This window comes from Phascolarctos cinereus, unplaced genomic scaffold (genome assembly GCF_003287225.1).
Source record: "Phascolarctos cinereus isolate Bilbo 61053 unplaced genomic scaffold, phaCin_HiC Scaffold_5;HRSCAF=322, whole genome shotgun sequence".
NCBI classification, from domain to species: Eukaryota; Metazoa; Chordata; class Mammalia; order Diprotodontia; family Phascolarctidae; genus Phascolarctos; species Phascolarctos cinereus.
In genome coordinates this window covers 479595651-479607205 of record NW_027555958.1, presented here as the reverse complement: position 1 = coordinate 479607205, position 11555 = coordinate 479595651, and the positions used below count along the sequence as shown (strand labels likewise).

The 11555-nt window shown below is 52.7% G+C and overlaps 1 protein-coding gene across 1 annotated transcript in view; it reads left to right on the top strand.

Annotated features, from left to right (window-relative positions):
• The first annotated feature begins 277 nt into the window (after positions 1–277).
• USP33 (ubiquitin specific peptidase 33) overlaps positions 278–11555 on the top strand; it is a 52769-nt gene continuing 41491 nt past the window's right edge. Inside the window, 1 exon segment of the mRNA XM_078155807.1 lies at positions 278–506. The gene's annotated coding sequence lies outside the window, so the exon portion shown is untranslated.

The following is an 11555-nucleotide window of genomic DNA, read 5'->3' as shown; positions in this document are numbered from 1 at the left end:
TCATTCCCTTCTTCCCTCCCCCCTCCTCCCCTCGGGCCTGTGTGCGCCTGCCCACCAGCTCGGGGGCGTGGCTTTCTCCCCTCTCCCCTCCCCCTCCTCCCTCGGAGGCCGTGTGCGCCTGCCCACCAGCCCGGGGGCGGGACTCGCTCCTCTTCCCCTCCCTCCACCCTCCACCCCTCCTTTCTCTTCTTTCCTCCCTCCGCCCCCTCCCCTTCTCCCCGCCCCTCCACTCCCCGCCCCGCCCTTCCCGGCTGGGCCCGCGGCCCCGGAAGGAGGCAGGCGCGGCGGCGGCGGCGGCTGCGGCGAGACGCAACACAACAAGTCGAGACGTGGGCCCCGCCGTGGGCCGTGGGCCGCAGCCGGCGCTGGAGGCGGGGCCTCGGCGGCGGCGGCGGCGGGTCGGAGCGCAGGGGGCCGGGGCCGGGGGTAGGACCAACGCTCGCTGCCGCGGCGCGGATCCCGAGCGGCTGTGACCGTGACCGTGGCCGTGACCGAGACCAGGAGCGGTGAGCAAGACGGGGGGAAGGGCGGGGGCGCCGGCTGGCACCTGCGTGCGGAGGGAGGAGATGACAGCCGCCGCCAGGGCCGCAGACCGGCCTTCCCTCGCTGCTGCCCTGCGCGAGCGCTTAGCCGGTGCCGGCTGTGCGTCCTTGGGGCCGGTGTCTGCAGGGGCAGGCGTCTGGCGGCCCCTCTCTCTCCTTAGCATGCGTGGCCCGAGGGGCGGGGGGAGTGGAGCCAGAGGGTGGGCGCTCCGGCCTTCCCCGAGGTGCGGATGGGAGGCGAGCTCGCACCTGTGCTTGTAGCCTCAAGGTAGGCAGGCGTTCTTCGCCTCCGAGTCACGTTTTGAGAGGCCGATGTATGGGGGTGGAGATGAAATGGAAAGCCAATGACAAGGAAGAGGTGACGCCCTCCTCCCCCCACATCTGCCCGGGGACCCCCGGTTACGACCCCCTGCTCTAGGCGAAGCTCATCCCGGGGTTCCCCAGCTGCCAGCGCCTCCCTCAGCCTTCCTGGGCCTTGCTAGGAGGGGCAGCAGGCACTGTCCGTGGCCTCCAAGCGCTTTCGCTGCACCTGCCGGAGCACGAGGTGGGGAGGGTGGGCTTACTGGCCCCCACTAGGAGCCCGGGTATGAGTACCAAGGGCATGAATAGCGCTGTCACTGCGGAGGAATGTCGGGCCGAGCTCCGAAGGGAATTTGTTTTCTTCCAGGAGGGTGATGGGGCCGTTGCGGCTTACCCAGCAGGGAAGGGAGTGAGGGTCTGATCTCTGCTGGAGAATCCCTGTGACAGCCGGGGAGAAGCAGGGGCTCCAGGAAGGAGGAGGCGAAGGATTCCTCAGTTGTTGGGGCCGGCCTTGGAGGCCAGCTGTGCTCCTGGAGACTGGACAGGCCACAGTGCCGGTGACAGAGTAGAGGGAAGTCAGAGGGTCCAGGCACGAGCCTTAGGTAGGCTGAGAAGGGTCTGCACACAGGTGGGAGGGAGGGGAGAAGGGCAGGTTTCCATCAGGAATGTCCCCCTGGCTTCCAGGCATTGGGGGGGGGCCTCAAGTGCTCACCAGCTGGGCTGGGGGCCAGGCATAGCTGCTCTGAGGCACCTGATAAAGCATTTAGGATGGCTGTGCTGTGCCATCAGGCCACAGATAGAACGGAAGCTGGAGCGTGCCCTTCAAGAGCTATGTGTCTAGTGGGAAAGGTCTCCTGTCCTTCGGGGGCTTCAGCCAAGCCATTGGTCAGGCCTTTTCTTTCACAAGGAAAATGAGAGTGCCTGCCTCCGGACATTGTTAGCTGCTCAGGGCCCTGAATGCCAGGCAGAAACGTGAACCAGGCCCTTAGGTGTCTGTGTGAAAAGCAGGCTTGCCACACTTGGAGGATGGCATGGGGGTGCTAAAGAGGGCCTGCACCCGCCTGGTCTCAGTGGGCTCAGAGAGGAGGGAAGAAGATTGGTAACATCCAGGACAGCTTGGGCCAGGGAGACGCAGAGCTGGGAGTTTGAGTCATGCGTGAGATTTCCGAGGGGCGGGCTGAGGAGCCAGAGCAGGAGTGGGGGGTATGGCCGCCCGCCCCCAGAAGGAAGGGGCTGTCAGCTCGGGACAGTGCTGCTGGGGGGGGGGGGAAGAGGCCCTTGGCTTCAGTGGTTTGTAGGTCCTAGCTGACCTTTCAGAGCTTGGTTGGGGAGGGGTGGGGGTCTATGCGTTAATCATAGACAGCTTTTCCTAGAAGGGGAGGAAGGAGCTGGAGGGTTAACAAGTCATTCTGCTTTCTTTGCTTGATTTCTCGAGCGTGGGTAGGTGCCCTCCGCAGAGCCAGGATATACTATGATGATGATAATAATAATTATATGTGACTGAGTTTGTCATTGGGAAGGGACAAGCTGTGTGTCACAGGTTCCCATCACCTGATAGCCCTGTGGTCATTCATGCGTTGGGATTCTGGGCTGGGTATCAGTGCACCCCCCTCGTCCCCAAGATGGTCCCAGTGCAAGAGAGTGGGAGCCAGTTTACTTTGATGGCTGTAGACAGTACATGCTTAATGAGTGGGGCTCCCTGGAGCCTCATGGGGTGGTTTCTGCTCATTTTATCAATCTCACGTCAGTGGAGGCTGTCTGGGTACCGTCTCTGAACTAGAGACCTTGGTCAATACTGCAACACGGCCAGTCTGGCAGAAGTGATGACTCGGGCCTGGCCTGGCTTTAAGTTGGTCCTGCTGAAAACTGCTGTGGCCAGTGTGGCCGGTCTTAGGTCCAGAAACCGGCACTGCATGCAAGTCATCCTTCCCTGGACAGTCTTTGGCTATCCCAGTTTACAGAAAGGGATTGCTCTGTTGCTTATCTTCTTTAAAGGACTTGGAGGTATTCAGAATGGAGTCCCTCTGGGAGTCCTCCTTTTTAGAACTGGTTTTGGGCAGAGAAGCAGCCTGTGGAGAGGAGAAAAAGCCCAACAGAAAGGGTTGGTTGCTGGGCTAGGGTCCCAGAGGTGCTCGGACAAAAGGAGACATCGCCCATCCCCCCTCAGAAGGCACCAACATTCATTTGGATGGGGAGACATGGGATCCAGCTAAGATAGATACTGAGTAGATGAAAGGGGCAGGGAGGCCCTGGCAGCCCGGTCCTGGGGGACCAGGAAAGAAGGTGGGGCTGAGGGGGAGAAGGGTAACATATCCAGGGGAGACAGAGGATTTCAGGTGAGTGCTGCAGCATCCACCTTCAATGGGTGAGGAAGCAGGCTCTGCCAGGCCGGGTTTGACTGTAGGTCTCTTCAGGGTAAAACCCAGGCTCTTTCCTTCCCTGCCCAGATGGCAGAATTGAGAGAAGTCTCCTCCAGTGGCTTCAGGCCCGAGGGGGACAGGAGGCCAAGTCCTCTGTACTGCAGGTGGAGTTTGGGCTTGGCACTGGAGGAATGATAGAAGTAGATAAGTTTGTATCAGGACAATTGCCTGAATATCTTGGAAGTGATGATCAAATCTAGGGAGCCTGGTGAGGAAGATCCAGTCAGTTGACTTCAGTTGAAAAAGCATTAAGGCCACTCTCAGGCCTTGTCCTCAGAAGTGGCAATAAACACAAAGACAAAAATCAGCCATCCTTGCCTTCAGGGAACTTAGGTCCTGGTTGGGAGAAAAAGCATTGATCTAGAAAATCAAACATAAACTATATAAAGAATAATTTCCTGGGAGGAGGGCACAGGTGGAATATGAAGAACAATTTTGTGGTTAGTTTTTTAAAATTATTTTTATTTATTTTGTCAAATATTTCCCAAATTAGATGTAAAAAATTTTTAAACAATCATTTAAAGAAAATTTGAGTCTCAAATTCTGTGTCCCACCCCTCCTTCCTCCCTGAGAAGGCAAGCAATTTTATTTTGATTATATACTGAGCTCATGCAAGACATTTCCATAGTAGCCATGTTGCAAAAGAAAACGTGAGCACGTGCCCACACGCCCCCCCCCCCCACAAGAAAATAAAGTAAAAAAAAAAGTCCTTTTCAGGACACAGTCAGAGTCCATAGGTTCTTTCCTGGAGGAGGAGAGCATTTTCATCTTGGGTCCTTTGGAACTGTCTGGGGTCGTTGTCATCACAGCAGCCAAGTCTTTCACAATTGAGGAATGTTGCTGTGTTGCTGTTCGTGTGCACAATCTTCTGGTTCTGCTCGCTTCAATTTGCATGTGTTCATATAAGTCTTCCCAGGTTTTTCTGAAGCCATGAAGGACAGTTTTGTTAAATTGGATGGCTTTTCTTGAACAGTTTTTTATTTTTAAGTTTAATAAGAGATCATTTCCATATACAAAGGATAGAAAAAGGGGGGTCGAAAAGGAAGAATGAGAAAGAGTGGAACAGAGAAGGGGAGGAAGTGGGGGGGATGGTCATGGAGGGAACCTCTGTCCTGGTAGCCTGGAGCATGGGGTCTTTGTGATGGCCATGGTCAGATGGATCGAATTATCCATTTCCAGAAAGTCAGGCAGTGGAGGTTGGGGGAGCAGCTGGAAAGGCAGATGGCTGGGGAGGATCCTGGGGCCTGGCTGGTGGTAACCAAGTGAAGCGAGACACAGTCTCTCGTCCTCTGCTCCCCTCTGGGCTCATACCAGTTGTGGAAAAGCAATTTAGACAAATGTTTCCATGAACCTGAGTTTTCCATGTAATGTAAGGGATTATTAGCCGCATTGTTCTGGATTCTGGAAGAGCCAGGGCCAAGCCTCCTGTCTGCTGTGTGCTTCCCGGAGGGCCTCTGGGTGGTTCTCTCCTAATTAAATCACAGGTCTGAGGCCGTAATTCTCCCCCTAACAAACAACTCAGACTCTTTAGGTGATTTTTTTAATAAGTGTGTTGCAGCATTTTATAGCCGATGGAATTACATCTCTCTACAGAGGATTTGGCTCAGTGAAAGAATGAACAAAGTAAGAGGGGCTTGGGACAGCAGCGAGGGGGCGCCATGGTGCTTCGAGTCGGGAAGACTCATCTTGGGGGGTTCAAATGTGGCCCCAGACACTTGCTACCTGGGTGAGCCTGAGCAAGTCACTTCACCCTGTTTGCCTCGGTTTCCTCATCTGTAAAGTGGGGACAATAATAGCACCTACTTTCCAGGGTTGTTGTGAAGATCAAATCTTTGCAAACACAAGTGATAGCCAATGTTGTCGTTGTTATCACTGCTTTTAGAGTCTAGACAGGTCCGTGTTTGCTTCTGCACGGCTAAGGTGCCCCAGAGATCAGCTTTCGTGTTGTCGCTTCCTACTCGAAGGGCTGGCCTGGGCAAAAACTGAGACCACATGGAGTCCTCGAGTTGGAAGGCGAAACCCCAGAGGAGCTGAATTCCCTGGATGACAAGGGGTTGCCCAGCCTCTCCTGGGATACCATTTCACTGCCTTACCGGAATGAAAACAACAATAAAAAACGCGTGGAGGCAGGTGTAAAATCTTACATCAGACACCTGGTGTTTGGCAGAGTACAAATAAGGTTCAGTAAGGAAAAGCCATTCTTTTGCTTTGTGTCCAAAAGGAAACCGTGCTGGCTGTTGGCTGGTTGCTAGTGAGCCCTCCGCAGTCTGCCCTCCCCAGTTCTTCCCCAGCTCCCTGCTCCTTCCCTAGGATGGGGATCCCAGGCAGGTGCTCCCCAGACTGCCCTTGTTCCATACTGTGTAAAGACATGCCCAGTTGGCAGCTCTTGGAAGTCCCCAGTTGGGCTTTTCTCCACCTCTCTTCTCTCTGTGGCCACCATGTTGCTTTCCTCAGAGATTGTACCAATTTCCATCTCTGCCCGTGTTGCCTCAATGGTTGTAAGCGACCTTTGCCAGGTTAGTGGGTGGCAGGCTAGTGGTCAGATTTGTTTTAATTTGCATTTCCCTAATTAGTAGAGAATTCGAACAGTTCCTAGGTGGGATTACCTAGTAATTTAGTGAAACTCTTCCCAGTGTGCACTCTCTTCAAGAAGATAAGAATCTGCTAATTTTTATCAAATTCTTCTCCCATGATTTAAAGGTTTACTCCCTTTGAGCTCACAGATTAGTAGCACTTTGGGGACTGTGTCACCTGTGCAGGGCACCATTTCACAAAGATTCCTTGGTAAAATTGCCTTTTCTGCTTATTGCATGTGCCCTGGGCCCAGTGCAGTGCCAAGCACGGAGCGGGTGCTTTATTATCAAGAGCTTGCTGGTTGGCTGGTGGCTGCGTGGGCCTGTGGCTGAGAGCCCCTTGTCAGTGGGCAGGCTCACCTGTCTCTTGGCTTGATCAGGCAGACAGCCTTCTTTGGTGACTGGTGGCTTTGAGGACCAATCAGGCACTGCGTTTTTTTTGTTCCTCTGAAAATGCGAGTTTTCCTTCCTTCCCTGGGGGTTCTGTGCCTCGTGCCACTGCCCAGGTGGATCCCACTGAGTTTCAGGGTTTATTTTGCTCTGGTCTTTGATGCTTCTTCCCTAAGGAGAAGCAGTAGAGGCAGAAAGGGGAGGCTCCGAGCATTGGGGCCAACCTAAGCCACCCAACTGGTTGCAGAGAGACTCTGCTTTCTTGTATGAGGTCTGCTCCTGGGGTCACAGTTCAGTGGCAGTGTCCACAATGCTCATTTCTGTGCGTGGCTCACTCCATTTCTCTCCCAGTAACCTTTTCACGTCATCTGGACCCAGGATTGCCTAGTTTGGGGGGCTCGGACTTGGAGATCTCAGGCCTGCCCCTTTCCAGTCACCTGGGGGTGGTGGGGATCCTCTTGAAAGGCTGGCTGGGGGAAAAGAGCCCCAGGTTTGGGGGGAGGGCTGGCCATTTTAGGCCTGAAGATGGGGAAAACTAGCTAATGATTAGAACCTTCCGAAAATACCCTTCCACTTTTCAGAATCCTCAGTGGTTCCCTTTTGTCAGTAGGGGAAAGTAAACACGCCTCTGCTTGGCATGTCTGCCCTCTTTTCTGGTCTGCTTTCACATGCATTTTAAAGTTGCAGCCAGAGTTCTGGCCTGTTCACTGTTCCCCAGGGCATAATAATGAGAGCTACCACGGCCACATTAATAACATTATACGGTGCTTAAAGGATAGCAAAGCACCTTACATATTCATTTCCTCATTTCATCCTTACCACAGTACTGTGAGGTGGGGGCTACGTCATCCTCATTTGATAGATAGGAAAACTGAGGCAGACCTAGCGAGGTTAGCCAGCTAGTTAGTGTCTGAGGCTGGATTTGAACTTGGATCTTCCTGCCTCCAGGCCCAGCACTCAGTAGCCTTATGACCCTTCAGCTCCTTCCTTTGCATGGACTGCCCTCCGTGCCTGGCATGCTCTCCTCTTCACCTTCGCCCTTGGGATCTTCAGGCCTTTGCCTCAGTGACCCCTCTTAGGGGAGGCCTTCCCTGATTACCCCCCCACACACACTCTCTGGGTTCTCTCTGCCCACTCTGGGCCTTGGCATTTACGTATTGGTAGGCGTACTTCCTGAAGACTGTGTGCGCGTCTTGTATGTCTTGAGATGGGCTCGGGGTCCTTTGACCCATCTTCTTGGGGAAGGTGGAGACTGCTCTGGTGACAGATTGTGGGAGTGTGTTTTTCCCCATCTTTGCTCTCAGACCAGACTTGGTAGCCTGGTGCTCTCCTGCAGGAGGCAGCCTGAGCTCTGTCTCCTCACCCCTCTCCTTTCAGGGGCATCTTTCTCGATCACCCTTAGGGACTACAAGCTTTGTTTGGGTCACCTAAGGCGAGGCCGGTGGGATGCCTCCACTGTCCGCAGTCAGCACAAATTTATTAAGCCCTTCCTCTGTGCCAAGGAACAGCTCCTGCCCTCAGGAAAGCAAGGGGAAGAATAGAGAAGTCCTTTGATTTCCTGGATACCAGGAGCCCCCATGGTGGGGCTCTGTGACTGAGAGTCAAAGAAAATGGCCTGAAACCTTTCATAAACACACAGACGCATCTGCACGCCATCCACTTTTCACCTGGCTGCTCTGCTTGCCATCCAGGATGCTCATTACTGGGAAAACCTCTTTGTAAAATGCTGCCTGGACGCCCCCTCCTCACCCTGCCCTGCTGCCCTGACTGGGGGATGGCACTTAGCTCACACATCTCCTCATCTGGGCCCCCTAAGCCCCTGCCTTTCTACCCCCTTTTGTGTGTTGTTTTCCACCATCTGATTGTAAGCTCTTTGAGGGCAGGAACTGGCTCTTCTTTTTATTGGTTCCCCAGCACTTAGCAGGTGCCTAGGTTTACTCTTGACTTCTGTATCAAGGAAGTGAATGCTGTAAATTTGGCCTGTGCTGGGCTCCTTGGCTTGTGATTGGTTCCATCCCCGGTGAGGGGAGGGAAGCCGTGAATTTTCATCTTTTACTCTAACTCTATAACAGGTATCGGAGACCCTGTCATCATGGGCTCTGAGGTGTCCAGAATTCTCCTGGGCTCTGTTGTACAAGGGCAGATTTGAAGCAGGGTTAGCCTCGCTCAAGGTGAGCCTGACTGAAAAAGACAGCTTTTGCTTTCCAAAGGCTCACAGTTGGCGCCACTCCAGGATTCGGTTGTTGAGATGTGCAGAGCGGCACTGGAGGAAGGGAGGCTAACCTTGTCTTGAAGGAGCTGTGCGGGAGTCTCGTCAGTGTGGCTCACACTGGCGATTTGATCATTCCCAAGCCTTGTGCTTGAAGTCCAACACGTTGGGCCGAAATCCATCATCCTTTCAAAGTTAAGCTTGTGTTCACGAACTCAGGTTTTCTAAACAATTGTCACCCTGATGTCCCTGTAATATTCCTGCTTCCTCATTGTCCCGTAACCAGGAATGGGGCTTCTCTGCAGGCACTTGGGCTTCCAGGAAGGAGAAAAGTTTCTCCTTCAGAGATGTTACACTCGGTCCCTGTAATTAACTTCACAAGTCCAGGAATGGCAGATGCTGTCGGTACTCCCTGGGAGTCAGCAGGGTGAGAAGGTAGCCTTCCAGAGCCGAGGACATGGTGATAGACCAGCTGTCTATCCTCTGCTTTGGTCAGGCCACATGAGGTCAGTTCTGGGTGCCTCACCCAGGGGAGGTCTTAGAAATCCCCCTGATTCTCAGAGCCCAGCCTGAGCAAGTTCTTGCCCTCCGTGGTGCTGCCCCCTCGAAATGACCCTTTATATATTTTGTATGAAAATTGTTGATGGGCCTGCTTCTGCCTCCCCGCCTCATAGGCAGTTATTTGAGGCCCAAGACCACTTGGTTTTGGTTTTTGTACCCTCAGTGCCTGGTGGCATAGAGTAGATGCTTTGTAAATGCCTACTGAGCTCAGAAGAGGGCAGCCCCTGGCATGGGCAAGAGCCTTGAGTGCCAGGCACAGTCAGTAGAAGGAACTTGGAGGTTGACCCTGCCCAGAGTCTGAATGACCTTCATTGTGGAATAGAGAATGGATTTGTTTTGTTTGTCCTGAGAACCTTGGGTGTTTTCAGGGGCTCCAGAACTTGGATAGAGAAATTATGACTTTATTTTCACCACCCTAACTGAAATTTAGTATTTTCTTTAATTGTGCATTTTGAAAAGTTATGTTTTTGAGGTGTCAGTAACCGTTTATTAAGCACTTGCTGTGTGCCAGGCACTCTGCTATGTACCGAAGATGCAAAAAGAAGCAAAAGCAGCCCTGCTGTCCACAAGCTCTCAGTCTTAACAGGGAAGGGTCTGTCAGCCTGCCTGGGAGGCCCCAGGAGACAGTAAAGTCTAAGACCCCCTGCCTGAGGAGGCAGGATGGGACCTGTGGTCTCAGCTGTCAAGCTTCAGGTTTTGTGTCAGCAGAGACATGCTGACCCCCAGAGCTGGCATGTGCTGGGTTGCAGCCCCCCCCCTCCCCCCGAGATCGAATGACCACTCAGTGAGCATATGCTGGAGGGGAGGATTCCTTTCGGGTATGGCCGGTTCCCCCCCAACCTGGGATCCCATGATCCTGTGACCTCAGCCAGGCCTATTAACATTTATACTATAGTACCTCTGAGGAGAAAGGGATTATGGGAAAGAGCCTGCCTGGGAACACAGCCAGAGGGAGGTCGAATGGTGGTTTGTGTATTGTGGGACCTGATAATGGCCGATAATGGCCTTATTTCAAGGGACTCAGGCAGCCTTCCCTGCAGAGTAGCTCTCACCCCATTTCTACCTTCTCATTAATAATACTGTATGTATGTTTGCCCATGAACCTCACATAGAAAAATCGACCCAGGGTTCTTGGCCTTTTTCTAGGCTTTTCCTGTTTCCTCTCTGTCTTCTGTTAGCTAGCTTTTGCTATGGGACTGACCCACCTCGGATACAACCCATAAAAAAAAGTTTGATTCTCTCTTAGACTTTACTGTCTCCTGGGGCCTCCCTGGCAGGCTGACAGACCCTTCCCTGTTAAGACTGAGAGCTTGTGGACAGCAGGGCTGCTTTTGCTTCTTTTTGCATCTTCGGTACATAGCAGAGTGCCTGGCACACAGCAAGTGCTTAATAAACGGTTACTGACACCTCAAAAACATTCTCTCAAGAAAGGCCCCTGTGGTAGTGATTGGAGGGCCCTGGCTTCTTTGAGAAGCCTGATAGGAGGTTCCTAAGAGTTACCTGTGCCTTTCTAGTATTTAGGGGCAGACAGGATCCCATTTTGTAGTGTTTACCTTGTAAAAAAGGAAGATGCTCCTTAAAATATTTTTCAGGAAACTCCCAGAGGAAGCAGAGTGATTTTTCTCCAGATCCCTGGAAGGCAAATAGAGCTGTCCCAGGACACACTGGATTTGGGGGAGCTGCTTTTTTCCTCTCAACTTTTTATCCCGAGACAGTTCCCGGGGGTGGGGGGGGCCCTTAAGGGCAGAGTCAGGTAAGACAGTGATACAAGGAAGATTTGATTGATTGATTGATTGATTTTTTGGCTAGAAGGTGAATTGAAGTTAGCTCCCAAATTGACATGCATGTCTCTACCTGCCTTCTCATCCTCTTCTTGTCTTCCCTGGGCACTTAGGCTGGGTTTAGGCAGAGGTGAGCCTATTAATGGGGATTGAGAGGGGGCCAGGACCTTAGGGTTTACAGTCCAGTCACCAGAGAGCTGAGCTGGTAAGTGGGCAGAGAGCTGCAGAGGGGTCTTCTCTGCCTCCTCTTTGTCAGTGACTGTAGCAGCACCCAGTGTCCAAAACACCCAAGGCCATCATCTTTTGACCAACAAAGGCTAAGGTAGACTGCCAGGCTAGTTGTTGATGGGCATAAGGACAATAGATACAGTGCTGGGGCTGTATTTCCAGGTTGGTAGAAATTGCCAGGCCTCCACTGGGAATCTAGAGTCACGTCGATGGGCAGACCTTTGGAAAATTCAGTATGTACTAAATGAACAGTAGTGTTTATTAGATTTTATTGCACATATGCAATTTTTGGCCTCCACCATGGGAGACGTGTGTAGTAGCCTGACCAGTTTGGACTTCCCTGTGAGCCATCACCTCTTCCCAGATCACCATGCCCAGCCCTTCCCTCAGGCTGTCAGTAACTGCCTAGTGGACAGTGTTCGAAAAGCATCTGCAGCTCAACATAGCCAGGACCTAACTCGTCATTTTCTCCTCTAAAACTCACTGATCTTCCCACTTTCCCTTTTTATCTGATTCCTGATCTGTATCTGTCTTCTCTCCTCAACAACTGT